At 39.2% G+C, this 17,173-nt stretch overlaps 1 protein-coding gene across 1 annotated transcript in view; it reads right to left on the bottom strand.

The window, feature by feature from the left end:
- Window positions 1-14,863, bottom strand: part of SLC25A13 (solute carrier family 25 member 13) — a 101,768-nt gene extending 86,905 nt beyond the window's left edge. The window contains exon 1 of the mRNA XM_026072659.1: window positions 14,786-14,863. The gene's annotated coding sequence lies outside the window, so the exon portion shown is untranslated. The remainder of the gene's footprint in view (window positions 1-14,785) is intronic.
- Between the last annotated feature and the right edge of the window lie 2,310 nt (window positions 14,864-17,173).

The raw sequence follows: 17,173 nt of genomic DNA, 5'->3' as shown, positions 1-17,173 counted from the left end.
TTTTACAGTCTAAATGATCAGCTGCTTCTATCAAGAATAGCGACAGTTAAAGCTTCCGGGAGAGGCCGGGGGGTGGGGGTGGGGGCTGGAATACAACACAATGCTGCACGACCCAGGAACTTCCCAAAAGTCCTGCGCTCTGAAAAAGCCTGCTCCTAAAAACATCCTCCCATACTCTATCTTCCCCTTCATAAAGCATGGAACCAAGACAGAAAACAACAGCAGCAACATATACTCTGAAGAGCATTACAAAATTTTTCTCCGTGATTTTCTGTTCAGAATGCCAATGAATGACACTAAGTCCCAGTGAGCGAGCAGGACAGTTTGTAGCAATAACTGCTGATCTTCAAAGAAAACAAACCAGGAGTGGACAGTGTTGTTATAGCGGGGTATCGCAGCAGACCAATCTGCATTTAGCTAACTAGTAATTCTGTCGTTATAAGGAAATAAAAAATATTATATGGATGTGCAATGAGTGCCTATAAAGACTATGTGAAGGTTGATATCAAGGTGTTGCTAAAGGAACTGCCATATTAGCTGTGACATCATGCTTGTGAATAAGCAAGTGAAAGAAATGGGCTGGAGAAAAGTTCCTATACATTACATGTCTCACTGATAGTTGCATGACAAGAATTACATAGGAATAACTGACAGGTAAAAGTATTTTGTTTCAGTGTTGTGTTTTCTTCTTTGATTGAACACAAAAGTTCACTTTTCAAGATCCTATTTATAATCAGATCCATCTATTCAAGTCTATTCAGAACGCTACACCTCAGTAGCTCAGAGAACTGGGAAGGATGTGGGAGTGGGCATGAATCCCTATGTATGCATGGATCCAATTCTACAATATTAAAAAGAACAAAAGACAACTGCGTAATGGCAGCAGACAGCATCTCACACACAGAGAGCAAACTTACTAAAAGCTACAAATGGTGGGACTCAAAGAAAATCCTCAAGTCCTGCAGTCAGGAACCTCTCCTCATAGCCAACAGACACAAGAACAGCAGCATTCCAGCAGAGACTCAGGCAAGTAACAGCATTGTGCTACTGAAACATGAAGAAAAAAGCAGACAGCTTTTCCTTTTTTTTTTTTTGAATCTGTACAGCACCCAGCACAGTGGAGTACTGGGCCATGGTCAGCATGCCTATGCTCTATGACAACTGAAAGAATGAAATACCCACCTTTCCCACAGACAAATATGCTAGTCAACCTCCATCCATCGAAAATCTGGATCTTTAAACACAAAACATATCCATTACAGATTGTCTCCATTACAGATTGTCACCTGCAATCTCAGGATACATATGCTAAAATGTAAGTGTACAAATATGCTCTCTTTTGCCTGCAAGCAATGGATCTCGTGAACTGAATTTGCCACCCTTTGTCCAACTCCCAGCCTGTGGATTTCAGTATTAAATTATTAGGTAATCTCCTTAAAGACACAGCAATTACAAAGTAAAGACAGTTTCACATTTTCTTTTACAGTTCTTATCTTCAGTATTAACAATAACCAAATTCTTGGTGCTTAAATATTAGCAGATTACACAGTTGCTACAGGCCACTGTGGGCATGTGACCTTCATTCTTGATAAGGGCCTGAAGAGAAAGTTGAAGCTATCAAAGAGGGTACTTGGAAATAATTTGCAGTTTCAAGTGGGAATATAAAATAATCCAACAAAGGCTTAAGTCAGTTACATAAGGCAGTCATTGAAATACTAAAGGCTGATCTGTCAGTGACTTGACGCAGCTCAAAATTATTAAAGAATTTACAACAACTTTCCAAAATTTGCAAAACTTTTAAGATACTTGACAAAAATAATTAAAAATCTCTCATCTTCTTAAGAACCTGGGGAAATGTTTCCAACATTTTAATACAATTTAATTAGAAATTATTTTGATTTTAGCTTGAATGATTTTGGTTTCTCCTCTGCGAGTCTCTGCGAGATTTTATTATATATATTTGCATAAAGCAATAGCTGTTTTGTTAAAACATGAAATTTACTTGTGCTGCATAGTCCTCATAATATTTTCACGAGATCATTTGGTTGCTGTGGAGATGATGATGATGTCAAATTGAGCATTTTGATTTAAAGCCAGGGATTAAGAAAAAATGAAAAATCCTAAAATTTATTTTCATGCAAGCATCTTTAGGAGAGAGAAAAGCAGAACAAAACTAAGTCATTTTTATTTGCCAAGAATAGTTATTTCCATTTTATTTTCTCTAGGGCCACTGCAATTACCTTAAAACCTAAAAACATAAGTTTAAACAAACATGGAATGAAGTTTAAGGTATTAGAGAAATTCCAGCACTATTGTTTCAGTGTCTCATTAACCAAGAGTTCTTCTACTTTGTTCCTTAGACACTTCGGATTCAGTTGGACACTGAATTTGGATTCACTCTGGACCATGACATAATCCAAAGGATTAGAGCAACATGCCTGCTATCCCACATTATGCTACTGATATCAGCCAACAAAGCAGCTCCCTTTTTGTGACCAACCACTTAAAGTATACTAAAATTCAAAAAGGCCTTTTCTGATCAGTTCATTCAGCATTTTGAAATGCAAAATTAATACTTTGCCTCAAGAAAACACTGAGTGATCAATCGGCAGCTAGAACTCACAGCTTTCATAAACTATTGCCCAGGACCGTGTCCAGACAGCTTTTGAATATCTCCAAGGATGGAGACTCCACAACCTCTCTGGGCAACCTGTTCCAGTGCTCAGTCATCCTCACAGTAAAAAAGTTTTCTTTCTGTTCAGATGGAAATTCCTGTGTTTCAGTTTGTGCCCATTGCCTCTCACCCACAAGAAAAAGGAAAAAAAGTTGGTTTAAAATTCTTAATTTGTAAGAACATATTAAGTACTACTTTATATAGTATTTAGGTTGAACACTCACACACTTCAGAGTAATTAGGCTTTCTTCTAATTTTTAATATTTTGTTTCAGGTTATTCTTATAACTGAGATACTGAATCTACAGGTTACATGTAATGAAACATTGAAAGCAAACTGCAAGATGTTATAGTCCTGCTTGTTTTCCTTACTATAAGATGAAAAGAGAATTCCAAAATTTTTATAGTGCAATGTTACAATGCAGAAAAAATATCAAAACCACTGCTTCATAGCATTCGATCTTGACAGAAAAGATGCAGACCAAGTAACTGACTTGGGCACGTGAACAGAGTGAAAGCAAATGCAGAAAGTTTGTTGTTGCCATGTTTTTCTTCCTTTTGAACAGCATCAACATGGGACTAATTCATGATCTTTACAAAGTAGTTTCCAGTTAGACTGACACACAATGGCAAGCTGCATTAGACAGGTGAAGTGACAGGGAGGAGGAAGGCTGACTTGATGTCAGTGACAAAAACTATTTTAATGGAAATGTGAAATTATTCAGAAATTTCTTCCCTAAACATGTGAAGATTTCTCTAGTCAGATTCAGACTGCACAATGGGCTGAGAGCAGGAATCAGCCAGACACAGTATTTTTACATACCACTTTTTTTCTAATGGCTTTTCATACCTGGTGCCATACTTAAAGGCTTCTAACTGCCAAAGATCTGTTAAACAAGTGATGTTCATCAAGCAGTAGTTGTCAAACATGATAAACAACTACAATAATAAAATACGTGACCAAGAGGTTTTAGTAGCTGAGGAGCCAGGGAAGAGTAGAAACAGGTCATACTTCCAAGGCAAAGAAAGATTACAAGAATAACAAATGATCTGCTGTTTGTTTACTGATACAAATTTTCAGACCTCTTTTCTTCTCTCCCAAAATTAGACCTATGTATCAGGTCTTGCAATGGATGGATGTGACAGGAAAGACATCTAATAAAGAAGAGCAAATGCCTGACAGACACTGCAGAACATACCTTCCAATTAACCCCTTCAAGCAGGGAGCCTCTCCCCTGCTGCTGATACAGGACAATAGCCTGGTCTCTCTCTGGCTCTCTAATATCATATACCAGATCACAGACCCAGCCGAGATGCTGTAGTGGGCACTTGGCATAAAAGAGTTGCAGAAAGACTGCAGAGCAACACCTCAAATTAGCAAGGGTAGGAAGAAATGTAAAGCAGATGATCTCATTTCTCAATGTAGGAGGCCTGAGAGGTCTGTTTAGGGCTTTGTTACATATATATATTTACATACATACTGTGGATTGGAGGCCTGTGTTCAAATGTGTGGCAGTATGTGTGTATATGCATATACTTTTACATATATTACACAGATGAAGAATCTTTTGGGTCATGTTCCCGCTGATGGACATTTATGTTTTAGAGATGATATCTGCATTTTGATTACACCAAATCTATCATATTTTGCTGAAAGATACAGTCAGATGCAGCTCAACCTACTCCAACACCGATTAAGTTTGCTTAATTTATTCCTCACAAGAACTGTTCTACTTTGCTGCTTTGATTACATCAAATGGGCATATCTGCTAATTTCTCACCATTAAATACCATTGACTGAGGCAAAAAGAAGCCTGACAGTTTTACTGTCTGAGAACGCTCAGGGAAGTTGGGATAAGAAACAGCAACATAACTATGAAGACAGTTTCAATTTCTTCCTCCTACTGGCTGGATGGTTGGAATTTGGCTCAGGATCATCCTTGTGAAAGCAACCACCCCTATCAACTAAGTGCACTTTTAGGCAGTATGCAGACACTCTCACGAAGAAAGCAGAAAAATATGTGCCATTCTAAGACCGTGTGTCATATTCTCAACTTTACAGACATTTTTTCATGTACACAATGGCAGAAAGAAAAATAAAGAGCAGAGTGTGCTAGTCTCTCCTTGTCTCCTTGCAAGGCCGGCACTAAAAAAAAAAAAAAAAAAAAAAGGACCCCAACCTGTCAAGGAACCTTCTGTTTCCTAACTAGTTTAAACTTATCTTCTCAGATGGAGATGAAGCTCAGCTCCAGCAAAAAATATCTTAAAACCTTCAGTGAATAAAGGTCAGTTATTAGTCAGCTACAGAAATATTTGGAAAGACAGAACCAGAAATGTGCATACACCTGGAAAAATCAGTGGTCAAAGGTATTTTATACAATAATCAGAACTCCAGCAAACCAGTTTTAGTTATGAAGGAAGTGCAAACAAATCACAGTATCATAAATGAAGAGAGAGAAAAAGAGTAATCTAAACTGTGTATTCAGGAAAAACACAAATGGAATATAAGTACATAAAATCACTGTTCTCAACCTTTTCCTAAAGTTTCCAATCCAAGAAAAATTTGTTCACCAATATCAAAAAATTTAATTCAGGCTTCAATCCCCCATGCTTCTCTCCCTGTGCAATTCCACAATTACTCAAAACATTTATCTTTAACATTCTAGCTTGAGAGGACAAACTCTCTAGCCAAGATTTTAATTCTCCAGAATAATTACGTAGAGGCATCTAAAGAAGGAGGAAGAAAAAAGTTGGTTTCTATTTACAATATAAGGTTGACTAATAACTATGGTCATTGAGGCACAAAGCAACTTCTTCCATATTCTAGGTTGGGAATTAAGGTTCCTCTTTGCAATCCTTCAGTTGCCCTCATTAACAATAACAAAAATCATAGTTGTAAAAAGCACATGTATTACTTTTCTGGTTGTAAAAGTAGGACCCTATAATTGTGAAAATAGCTTTTAAAAGCCCATGCTTCTTGAAATTTTTATATTTATGAGAATTTTTTTAACTAGATTTTAAGAGTCTGAGGGTATATTATCTTCGCATGGGACTGAATTGCAGTGTGACCTGAAGATTAGAAAAAAATTAAAGACTAGATGCTAATATCCTTCAAGTAAAACTGTTTTCTTAATATTTTTGTTTTGAATGGAAGACATGTAAGCAAGTTCTAGCTGTATAATTTGTGGGCTAATTTTAATATAACCTCTTGATAGTTCCATGGGTAACTACAATTCTGAAGTTATTACTGCTGGTTTACCAAAACTTAGGCCTTAGCAAGTCAGTTTAATTCTATGTTCAGGCAGCTTTTAGAAAATAAGTTATGCTGGTCAAAAAGCATTTAATTTGTTTTAAAAAGGTCAGTTTCTAAAAGACTGTTCTTCAATTTATACTATGCCCTTAACCACTTGCCTCCCTGATCAGCCTATTTTGCTGTCTGACATTCCTGTCTCATCTAACATTTAGGCCATAGTTGCTGGAGCAAGAACAGTACATTCTTTATCTGCTTTCTTTGCAGCACTGCACTTCACAGAATAGGTGATCCAACATGTCTAAATAAAGAAAATCTCTCCACATTATAGCAAATTTAATTAATCTAGCAGTATGCAGTAAGATGCAGTGTTAATATCTTTTTTCATATCACCTAGTTTTAACCAAAGAGAAGTAGCAATAATACAAAATGCATTAAAATGTCTGAGAAGTCTTCTAACTGGTGACAAGGATGGTTTGCAGAGCAAGAAGTAACAGTTTCAAAAGTGGTTATCTGTCCTATTCATCACAACCAGAGCCATCTAAAATACTAACAGTAAGAATGCCAAAAACATTAACTTGAAACACTTAGGACACAAGACTGGGGCTCATATGAAAATCTGCAACATCACTGAAAACAAAAAGGCTTTTCGAACACTACTTGACTGCGAGCTTGCGTGAGAACTGAAGTTATTGTCTCACCTTCTCAGCTTTCATACCAAACATTTTGGGCTAACTATGCTCTACATAAAAGCAAATAAAGCTCTGTGAGGTGGCAAGCCCCAGGCCCTCCAAAAAGCTTGCAGCTAAACTCAGTAAACTCAGTTGATGGTGCTTGAGAAGGAACACAAACTCTCAGGCATAAGGAAGGCTGCTGTGGGGACAAAAATAACTATCCCACAGTCAGCAGACATGGAAAGTAAAGAGAATCTGTTACTTAGGAATGGAACCATATTTTAGAATAACTAAAGCAATCATAAGTTGCAGTAGTACTGTTTGTTACAGTGAGAATTCAGATGGATAAGTTTTGGATATAAGATATCTGTGTTAAAAAAAGAAAAGAAAAAACAATAACAAAATCTGGAGATCTAAAAACAGCCAAAACCAGAAAACAAAAGCATGTAAAAGAATCCAAAACGTTGCTAGTAGCAATGTCTTTAAATATCAGTTGGTATGAGTAGAAATGGCTTATATTGTCAACTGAGTAGCTTAGAGACTTAATCACCACCAGCAGAGCTGTGGCTCCCATACACACTTGCAGGTGCATATTTCCAGAGGGGAGAGCTTCCCTTCAGCTCTGGTCCAAAGTCTTTGAAATTGGGTCTCCTCCTGCTCAAGGGGTGAACAAGCAATACTATTTATGCTAGCATGGGCTAACAGGGAACAAGACTGAGGTGAAATGGAGGTCACAGTCATAAAGGCAACGTAATCTAAAACCCAAATGCATGAAATCTCTTTGCAACTACATTTTTAGTTTTGACCTTTATACTTTTAATGTGGATAATTCAAAAAACATAGTGTCTGTCAATGCAAATGTGTATCAATAGTTCAAAAACTATCAAGCTAAGAAAAAAAAAACCCAAATATTACTGTATCACATGCAAGGTTCCATCATTTCGCCACTGCGCTCATTCCTCTTTACTCTCCCATATTTTTAAAGCCACCAAAAGGGGGAAAAAAGCTTCAGAGTACTGGAATTTCCCCAGCTGACTGGCACCTACAGACTGCAATCTTCTCTGTATTCCCTCTGTGTTGAGCTAAAATTCATCAGCACAGTTAAAAAAGTGTTTTGGGAATTGCAAGACTGGGTAATCAACATAAATGTAACCACAAACTTCCCTAAAACAAAACATCGTATTCCTTCTATAGCAAAGTCAGTTTGTGTTTTAATACATAAATAAACCAATCACAGGCACATCTTAAACAAACAACTAAACCATTTGCGAGAGCAGTCGAATTTTTTGTTTCCACTTCTATGGAAAAATCACATCAAAGTTTTCCTCTTAAACATGCTCTTATCAGTGAATTTACTGGATTGTATAGCGAAAAAAGAACAAAACACCTCCAAAGAATTTAGCATAAAAATTCAAGAGGAAAAGAGCAACAAAGGTTTCTTGATGTTTCTGTTCCATTTTTTATCTCTTCCAAAGTTTTAGTCTGATTGCCCACTGGCATTAAAAAAAAAAAAAAAAAGGTAAGTACATTAGTTGACCAATTACTTCTACAACAATCTTGCAATTTTGTCTATGCAAGACTTAAGGTTACTTCCCCATGGCTACATTCTTGCCCCATACCCCAGAAGTTAAGGGAGAAAGCCCTGGCACCTGTATGGCTATCCCATCACGAGCCAAGCATGAAGGGCCACCAACAAATCAACAGCCAGATCCACAGGAAACAGGATAGCTCTGATTTCGGTAAAAACAGCTCCTTCCAGTTTCTTTGCTGAGCAGTGGAAAATGCAAAATTATATCTAAATGAAAAGCAGTAAATAGACCTATGGTTGTCATACAAAACATAACACTTCACAGGGCTCCAGCTTAAGGTATTTTTATGCTCAGTGCTACATTAGAGTATGCCATTACACCAACCACACAACTCTACGCTGTTTTGCTGTGAACCATATTAAGGAACTGATGTGACTTAAAGCAAACAAACAAACAAAAAAAACTTTTTTTTTTTTTTTAAAGCCATGTTACCATATCAGATACCCAATCTGATTCACCAAGGCAGTATTACATTACCCTAATATTGCTACTGAATACTTAGTAATGTACAAGTTGAACCACGGACTCAGGGTTACCCATTGGCTTTTAAAAATATAGGGACCTGAAGGTTCAGGAGACAAACAGGTAACTTCTCCAAGCCAACGGGCACTTCCTGACTAACTGAACAGCTGCAGTGAGTTCAATCCTGCCATCAGAGCGGAGAGAAAATCAGTCCAGTATCAGGAAGGCAAAACAGTCAAAACAACCAGTCACAGGGCTTTGATCCTGTCCAGCCTAGGAGTCCAAAAAAGAAGTCACAAAAAAAATCTCCTGAGACTAACGAAGTAGTGATGATACTAAGAAGACTTTAAAGTTATTTTAAAAAGGTTTGGTTGTCTGGGCAGAAGTCTGCCAATTTCAACACTCTCTCTGTAAATAAAATGTTTGTTTGTATATTTGTGAAATCCACTCTGCACAGCTTCTGAGGGTCAGATCCATTTGCACACTTCAGTATCCCAGTTGAAGAGCATGAGACAAAAAATAACCTAGCAAATCTACTAGCAAAAATGCACATGCAATTTCAGTTTTGTAGTATTACAAAAGTTCCACAAATACGCCCACCTAGAACCATCCCAGCCTTGACTGAGCATCTACAGGCATTTCAAATACACAAATCATGCATCCCCACCCCAGTCCAGTAAGCATGCACAGAACACTCATAATAGACATTGGCAGAACTGTATAAGCATGAAGCACAGCAGCCCTCCAAAACCATGGCAAACGGAGATATAATTCATGCAAAATGCATACACACCGCTGGCAGCAGAGAATCCAGCTTTCCTCCTCCCAGTTGAGTACCCTAACTGCTAGCCACTAAATCCAGTTCTTGCTTGCTCTCTTGTCCCCTTGATTCTGGTGTTGCTAACTTAAGCAGTGACCCTGCCTGAAACAGAGATGCAAGGCTTGCTATTTGAAGATTTTTATTCAGCAGCCTACACAACAAATGGGTCAAACTTCTGTGTCCCAGGAAAATCCTACTACTTGAGTAAGCACAAACAAGCTATTATAGACAAGAAGGGCATCATCTTTGCCATTATCATCTTTCTTCTTCTCCACCATCTTTTAAGGAAAACTGCACAGAAAATCAACTCATGGAGCCAAAGAGGCAAAGGATCCTCAGACTATGCATTCATACAAGATGAGACCTGTAAGACCAGGAAAGCTAAATCCCTAGCTTATTATTTCCCACCTGCTGACTTAGATGCTCTCTACTCAGCATGCTGGCTGTTATGAAACCTGGACACCTCACATAGGTGTAATTCTACTTCCAAAGCCAAATGGCTAAAATCTAGGCATGGAGATGCTGGTCTTTGCCATGCCTGAAACACCTCTATTGTTCTGAACTTAAATTCCAGGCTCTAATTTCCACATGGCCCAAAGGTAAGCCAGTAAGTAGAGTTTCAGAGAGACCCCAAGAGTGAGCTTATGGGTCAGCGTAGACATAGTTCTTGTAGGCTGCCTAGACATGTGAGACATCAGGAGCATATGAATCCAGCATGTAAGGTGAAATACAGCAGCCTCACAAGTACCCAACAAGAGGAATGTGATCAAGCTTGTGACAAAATCTATTTCTTCTGCTCCTTCTCTAAATGTATGTAGTTTGGTATATATGTACGCCCTTCTCCATTCTCTCTCAAATGTTTCTTTTTTTTCTCTTTAGAGAAAAAGAAAAATGTCAACAACCCACTCCTTATGAGCAATTTCATCCTTTAACACAGTGGATTTTGTGCAGGCCAAGTAACATTTTTGGTAAAGAATATAATTGCAGTTGCACGTTTCTAAGGTATTGTAAATAGCATGAAATTATTTTAAAATGTTATGAAAAAATGCATTTGCAGTGTTCCTTTAAGTGTTTTAACAAAGCTTCAATTTAAATTGCTTTATTCCAAAGCAATCGAAGATAGAGTACTTTCATAAGGACATCTTTATCTCCCTACAAATGACTGAGATATACAGATACTTTCCAGAAAGAGAATGCACCAGAAAATATGCAACCTTACTTTTTACTAGCTATAGGTATCTATCACCATCAGCTGCTATCTCTGAAGACTGTTGTAGCTCAAGCAAAACAGCATTACTAGCAGTTACAATAGTGCCCAGGGGCCTTATACAAGTTGAAGTTTGGTGCCATACAAACGTACAGGCTCTATTCAGCACTGTCAAGCCATTCCACAGCCAAAGCAGCAGCAATTCCACAGATTAAAAGCAAAAATGAAGTTAAAATTAAGCAGCACATTCATGCCATCTTCCAGGAAATACAGTATCACATACCTCCTTGTCATACTCCTTGGACAACATAGATAAATAAAATAGATATTGGCCTAAACAAGCTGGTCAGAAGACACATTCTTATCATTCAGGGATGTAAGCTTGTCTACACTACAGGATCAGGAAGAACGCCTTTAACGCATCATTTGAAGCACACTTAAAAAGCTCCTCTAACTTCCTGGGACACAAAGCTGCACAGAAAGAGGAGTTCATTTCCTGATGTGAGAGGATCTAGATAACTTAAAACATTTTCCAGCAGATATCACAATGGAAGAGTTGCACATGATGATGTAAACACAACTGTAGATTCCAGTAACATTTTCCCAGAGCTACACAGGAAAGGAGGTTACACTTTCATTGCTCTTAAAGGGACACTATAATGGAAAACAGTGGGTTTCAAAAACTTGTTAAAACCACTTTCAGTTACAACATGTAATCCCACTGGCGCCTAACACACTGAAGATGTAAATCCACAAATCAGCCCCTTTCACCATCTCCCCTCACTCTCAATCTTACTCCAAAAAAGAAAGGAAAAACATAGTAGTAAGAAGAAATAACTAAGCTAAACTAAGAGAGAGAATCCAAGGTAATAAAAGCTCATTTTCAGAAGCACCCACAGCATTCACTGCACAATAGAGCTCTGTCAACTTCTGCCATGAGAGTCACTCACCGAGTGGCTTCACTGGGATTATTCTTGCCAGTGAGCCTCATAACTCACTGTACACCTTGTGGGATTAGGCCTCAAGTAGTTCTCCATAAGGGTAAATGTCACAAGCAAAGAATTGCACAGTAAAAGAAACCAAACGAAACCAAACATGTAACAATGGTGGCAGGGGGAGGGAGGAGGAGTAAATCACTTGCTTTCTCCTTTGTTTCAGTCATAGTCATCTTACATGCTCCTTTGCACTTAGAAAAGGTATGAAGTTATCAGCATTGTAATATAAATTCAGTGTCCCTCTATCAGACAACTTCTGGTCTCCTAAGAAGTCAAGATGCAGCAAAAAGTAGTAACCACCACACACACACACAAAAAAAAGCTTTTTCTGAGGGGGAAGAGTGGGAAAAGTCTCATGATATAGAAAGTATTTTAGAATTTACAGGCTTACACCCCACTCCAAAATGTAACTATGCACCAGTGAGCGCCTCTGGACCTGTACAGACTGGCAACGGGAAATTCCATTTGGATCTTACACAGTGCTCTCACATCCAAAAAAATGATCATGATGTCATTAAGTACCATGACACTATTAAACCTACAGTACAGGACTTGGTCATTCTTCAGAGGAACAGAGGTTCTTCTCTCCTTACTCACCACCTACTTTCCCCCAGCAACTACACTGATCTGGGTGGGTGGCTGAAGTCTGTCCATAAGGGACTCCACTCCCTTTGCAGACACAGCAGCCCATCATGATGCTAGGATCCCTCATCTGCTCCCTTCTGAGGGCCCATCAACTCCACATGCAATGCAATTCTTTTCTACCGTTTTGCTGGACAAAGGGAAGAATGGCATCACCTAGGGCAAGAAGAGTGAATTCAGTCTGTCCCCAGACACATCCCACCCTATTGCTAGCACAGGGAAGAGGAGCACAGGAGAAAGAACTGGGTGAAGAAGCACAATGAAGCTGGATGATGCACAGAAGGAACACGTGATAGGTATGCGCGATGGCAAAATAACCAATATAGCATGGTATCATCAGCACCTAATAGTTTCAGCATTGTTTGCTATCATGCTCATTTAGAATCACATTGCCATGCTCTTCATATTTCAACCACTACTCATTCAGAGCCCCATGAATTCGCATGGCCCAGTGCAGGTATTGAATCATTTCCACACACAAGAAGGCCTAGAGCCAGGACCCTAGGTGTCAATCCTGTCCGCTCAATGATTTCACTCAAGGTGATACATCTTGCAGGACTGAGGTCTTCAGTGGGAAGCGCCTGACTATATTAACACCATGACATACAAGGAACCGGTGATGGGTGCTAACAATTTGTGATATCACAAGGTTTAGAGTCTTTAATGGTAGATATGGTGGTAACAGGAAACAACATATAACCCCCCGATACAGCTTATAGTACACAGCTCCAAAAAAATACCAGCAGAGAGAGAACTGAAAGTTAAATATATCAAAATTGCATACCAAACTTTCTTTCCCTTGCATCAGAAACATCTCAAATACCGTCATGTAAGTAAAGCTATTACCAGGCAGCAGCATAATCTGTTTGTGTTACCTTATTCTTGATTTGTTTTTGACAGCCAGACACTTGTCCTTCAAGAAACTTATGCATGCACTTAAAATTAAGCATGTAAGTAGTCCCTCTAAACCCTGACATAAGGTTCATGCCTTCACTTGAACAGTCATTTTGTAGCTACTTTTTTTAAGCAAGTAATATTTGTGTTACAACATTTTATTCATAAAACAGTTCATTTTAGGGAACAGAGGCAAGCAGTGTGTGCCCAACAGATAAAAGTTCACATATGCGCAAAAAAACAATTACATTATGAAAAGAGAGAGAACTACCACAGCACTTAAAGATCTTATCCAATACCAGTACTGTGTGGTTCAGCGCAAGCACTAAAATTTATTCACATGCTATCCATAGTAGAGCTGAAGTTTAATGGTGTACAAGTACTTCCATGTTAAGCTCACAGTTTTCGTACAGTTTGTAGGCTTTAACTTCTCTACTGAAATTATTCAAGTTTGGAATTTGCTTAAATTCAATTTTTAAATATTCTGAATGCAGCTTAGTGGCTATGAAGTATAAAGTAAGAAAATATATATATTATATATACTTTCTTCCATTACAAATATTAGTTCCTGACTGACCTTCTGTCGAAAAAAAAGCAGTACAAAAGCAAAGTTAAAACCTGGTATGGAAAGAAGTCTCATTGAGAAGTATCTTGGAACTTTCCACTGAAAATAAGTTTCTATTTTACCAAGCAATAAGACTTTTAAAAGAAAGCCAGTCACTTTGCACATGCACAATACAACTGCTATAACCAGCACTGTGTAGCAATATCTGGACCAAGGGTAAGTTACACTCACAGAACAGGCAGTTAATGTAGCTGCAAAATACACACTGGATGAAATGGGGGGGAGGAGAGACACAAAGTATGTTATATAACTTCTTTCTCTAGAAGTATCTAGTGAAAAGGCAGAAAAAAATATTATGCCTGCATTGTTAAACACTCAAAAATGAAGAAATAAAGCATGAGACACTATGTACAACTTCATTATTGCCCTGTACAAGTATTACCATCAAGACTTTGCAATAAATCATGGCCCATTTTCTGCACAGTTCAGAGACTGAAGTACCTATGACAATAATTTAGCTACCAATTGGATAAAAGTCTACTGGAACATCTCGTCTGTATTTTTTGTTGGAAATTTGTCTATATATAATTTACAATGCCATCTTCACAAAACACTTTCACAGACGCAGAAAAGACACTGATGTAGAATATAAGGTATTTAAAATGATGTAAATTGTGTGACACCAACATATAATGATGAAAATTAAATGACACTGCAATCCAGATTAAATATTCCATGCATAAAAGCTTTGCCCATTTCTTGATACCTGAGTGCTTAACTATGCAGCCTTAACAGTATCTCATTTGTTGTTTGTTTTTTTTTTATAGACTGAATTCCTAGAGTCTGCTTAAAATGTCAACATTTGAAATCTTGCAAGTGAAGAATAATTACATTCAGTTCCAAAGATTCATATACCTAAAAGGGTACAATTAAAAAATTAAAGGAAGCGGTCATGCAGGATACCGGCAAGGAAAAGGTACTGAAGGAATTTTAGAAAAAAATCATTCAACTCACCAGTCCATTGTTTGGCTGAGGTGAAAAAGGCAAACATTACTGAGATGCATCAGTGAGGAATTTAGAACACAAATCAAGGCCCATGCCTGCAAGCACATGTGAATAACTTAAGGCCCAGAAGCTAATTATGTGGCAAAGTTATTCATATGTGTGCTTGCAGAACCTGAGCTCAGATCTTACCATTAGAGAACAAAAACACCACTTACATTTTGCCACTGACTTGAATAAAAATAGAAAATTATCTGTGCTTAACAGCAACTATTTCACCTCAGAAAGATAAAAACCCTTCAAGTCTCACAAGGTAACTTAATAATTAATCCATTTTAACTGCTCCCAGTTCTACTTTTTTTTTTTTAAATAGGTCTCTGAAATATCTTTCTTTTAAAGGTCCTTTAAAGGTCCGTCCTTTTTTTTTTTTTTTTTTTTGTACAAAGGTCTCTGAAAACACAATCAATCCTGCAACTAGAAGTTTTCCTCAGAAGCTACCCGAGGGCAGTAAACCCTGCAGTACAAAGTGCTGTATCTCTGTCTTGCAATGCACCAAGGATGTTTACGACACTAGTGACAAGCCATTATCTTTATTATTAGGTATCTTTCCGCCAAGCTTGAAGTGACCTGAAATGTACTGCATTTAATTCATTTTCTCCCTAAGTGTCAAGTCTTTTCCACAGCTGACTTTTCCAACATACTCTTTTAAAGAATTTGGTGATCAGAACTCTGTAATAAACGAAACTGAAAGAAAAAGGACACCATGCAAATGTGTAGCATGGAGCAGGTGTATATACCTGATTAGACAACTACTAACTACATATATGTAACAACATACACAATATTTTTAAATACATTTGAGTGGTATGTATTCAAAATGGATTCCAGATTAAGAATTATTGCCTAGGAGATGAAAGACAAGTAGAGGGATCTTAAAGTCAGTGAATGGAAGACTTTCAAGAGTCCTTTAACAGCAGAGTTTGATGAGACCTAACTGATCTGCTGTACACACTGACCAGTTGAAGAAGAAAAAAAAAAAGCTAAAAAAAGGACAGCTACGATTTTTTGAAAAAATAAACATAAGATTTGGAGATGACTTTCATAGGCACTAGCAAATAGGAAGCATATACTGTCTCATCCATTAAAACGTTATGAATTTCAGATAACCTAAGTTCTTGGTGAGAAAGATGTTGACAGGAGCAGCTGTCACGGGCTTGACTGAAATAACGTGTAGAACTCCAGACAGGCTTCTTGAGGGTATAAACACTTGCATTGTGTTGTTTGAGGAAGCTTTATTTTCTCACATTTCCTCAATGAAGTTTCATCACTGACTTCAACACAAGCAAGGTAAGGGTCAATTTTTTGTTTAAAGTCTCAATATTCCAAAATGGTTTTTTTTGGCCATATAGCATTTATTCAGTTATCCCTTCTTAAAAAAAAAAAAAAAAAAAAGAAGTCCTGTCTATAGAAGTGAAAGCCTAATAAATTTTGAAACACCAATACCACACATAAATTTATTTGCCATTAAAGGTGGAACACCCTACTTTTTATATGGCCTCACTCCAGCTGTTGGCTATTGGGGGGGGTGAAAATTGATAAAAGCGTTTCAGTTCATTTATTCTTGTGAAAGAGAACAAGGTCTAACAACCAGGTATCAACCTTACAAGAGAGAACAGAGAAGTGAAACCAGTTGGAAATCATAATTAAAAGTGAAAATAGGAGGTTTCTTTAACGACTGGGGGGGGGGGGAAGAAGCAGCCCAAGGCGCTGGGACCTGACAGCACCTGCAGGACCAGCCTGGGCCGTGGCCGAGCGCGCCTCCTCCTTGCACAGCTCTGGGCATGCCAAGCCCGGCAAGCTGCTGATCTGCCAGCCCCTGACCTCTGTGCCAAGGACGCTGTGCATTTGCTCTTAAAAATAATACATAGTGGTTATATAGGGGGGGGGGGGGGAGTTGCCGCGGGGCCGAGGGCGGCGGCGGGGCCAGGCAGGGACCCCGAGCGCTGCCCGCACCGCGGTCCCCCGCACCGCGGCCCCGCCGCCGCCTCCTGCCGGTGCCGGGCACCCGGCGCGTTACAGCGCAGAGCAGGCCCGCGCCCGGCGGCTCCCTGGGGCAGCCGCGGTCGCAGAGCCGCTACCGCGCAGCCTCCCGGCACTCGGCGCCGCCGCAGGCCCGGCGGCCCCGCAGCCCCCCCGCCGCCAGCCCCGCTCCGGCTCCCGCGCCGGCGCCGGCGGAGCGGGGCCGCGCGGAGGAGGAGGAGGAGGAGGGGAGGCGGGCGGCCCCCGGCGGGCGTCCTGCCGCCGGAGCCGGGCGAGCGGGCGCGGGGCGAACAGGAAGCTGTTGGCTTCCCCGGGATGCGGTAAATGAAAGTGCTGCGGGGCGGGGGTGGCCGTGCGTCC

This window comes from Apteryx rowi, unplaced genomic scaffold (assembly GCF_003343035.1).
Source record: "Apteryx rowi isolate R43461 unplaced genomic scaffold, aptRow1 scaffold_346, whole genome shotgun sequence".
NCBI lineage: Eukaryota > Metazoa > Chordata > Aves > Apterygiformes > Apterygidae > Apteryx > Apteryx rowi.
The sequence above is the reverse complement of the archived record's forward strand: the minus strand, read 5'-3'. Positions and strand labels throughout refer to the sequence as shown.